This window comes from Gigantopelta aegis, chromosome 1, assembly GCF_016097555.1.
Source record: "Gigantopelta aegis isolate Gae_Host chromosome 1, Gae_host_genome, whole genome shotgun sequence".
Taxonomy (NCBI): Eukaryota; Metazoa; Mollusca; class Gastropoda; order Neomphalida; family Peltospiridae; genus Gigantopelta; species Gigantopelta aegis.
The window spans coordinates 36,155,601-36,157,333 of NC_054699.1; the positions used below are offsets into that span (position 1 = coordinate 36,155,601).

Genomic DNA, 1,733 nt, shown 5'->3' on the forward strand with positions numbered 1-1,733 from the left:
TATTCTAGTGTGTGTCTAATGTAACAGGTTTCTGTGTTGTTTGTGTACAGTGTATTAACAGTACTAGTGTGTGTCTAGTGTAACATGTTTCTGTGTTGTTTGTGTACAGTGTATTAACAGTACTAGTGTGTGTCTAATGTAACAGGTTTCTGTGTCATATCATCGATAACAAATTATGTTAAATGGTTTTCATTAAGGTTTATCAATTAATAGAATATCAGTGGCAAAGACTGGGTTTTAACATGTCACTACACAGACTAAAACAAAACAGTAACCTCTGAACAATTATCATACTGTCAGTAATATGCACACACAATTTACAAAGATAATTTTAAAAACAGACTAACTACTCATAATACTTTTACACTCGACAGTTTTGGTCACAATAGGCATTCAGATTCCTTTGTTTTTATTGTTGTTTTTGTGTGTGTGTGTGGGGGGGGGGGGGGGGGGGGGTGTTTTTGTTGTTGTTGGGGTTTTTTTTGGGGGGGTTGGGTGGGGCGGGCGGGACGTAGCCCAATGGTAAAGTGCTTGCTTGATGCGCGGTCGGTTTAGGATCGATCCTTGTCGGTGGCCCCATTGCGCTATTTTTCGTTCCAGCCAGTGATCCTTAACTGGTGTAGCAAAGGCCGTGGTATGTCTGTGGGATTGCTGCTAATAGAAAAAGAATAGCCCATGAAGTGGCGACAGCGGGTTTCCTCTCTCTAACTCGTCTCTTATGCTTATGATGGTCAAAACTGCTATAAGGCAGTCAGTGATAATTCATTTCAAGTGTTTTGATGCTACATGTATTTGTAATTGTTCATCTATAAAAGGCAATTTTACATGCTTATTATTCCTGTTATTTTTATATTGTAGTAACTGGTCATTATAGTACTAGTTATTACTGTAGTACTAACTACTAGAACTAAGTACAGTTTTCAAAGTTTTATTTCGGGGATTTTCATGAATCATATATAAGTAATAAGCAAAATATCGGAAATAAATATGAATATCAGGATTGAAAGTCCTGTGGATTAGAAGTACCAGGAATGAAAGTCCCACGGACTTAAATTCCTAGAAATACGCGTCCCACAGACTTAATTTCTTTGGAATACAAGTCCCACAGACTAGGATTCCAAGAAATGGAAGTCCGGTCGGACAATGATTAAGAAAATCACAATTAATCGGATTGTGACTTGCAGTCAAAATATAAACTTACAAAACATATTATTAAAAAGTATGTAGGTGTATATAGAAATTGCCTTTTGCTGTTCGTCAAATGTTACGTTTTTTATGTTACCAGTTTTCATATATCTTTAAAAAAAAAACAATTTTAGGCTCCACATTGGGTTTTTTATTTATATTTCTTCTTGTTGAACACATGGACATAATTATAGCCTACTTTATATCTGTAGTTGCATTATATACTTTTGAAAAAAGCAAGATACTCGTCCTACTTCAATATGCTAACAAAAATGTAAGACGATTACAAAAATTCACTCACAAGTCCGATCCACAAGTCTCTGACGTAAACAAATAATTAAGTGTATACTCAAACCCACAATACTCTTACGAGAATCGCACAGTTATCCATCACACAACGAGGTATAGCTGCCAAAACATCACTTTTTTGCTAGTGTCTTTCTGGCAGCTCGTGCAAATTGCAGAGTTTAACAATCGGACATCTAATTTGCCGGACTAGTATTTCTGTCACTGTAGAAGGAATTTAAGTCCGGAAGGAATAAAGGTCC

At 36.2% G+C, this 1,733-nt stretch overlaps 1 protein-coding gene across 1 annotated transcript in view; it reads right to left on the bottom strand.

Moving 5' to 3' along the window:
• Window positions 1–1,096: 1,096 nt before the first annotated feature.
• Window positions 1,097–1,733, bottom strand: part of LOC121367936 — a 19,172-nt gene continuing 18,535 nt past the window's right edge. Inside the window, exon 4 of the mRNA XM_041492401.1 lies at window positions 1,097–1,733. This exon is cut by the window's right edge and continues 1,114 nt beyond it. The gene's annotated coding sequence lies outside the window, so the exon portion shown is untranslated.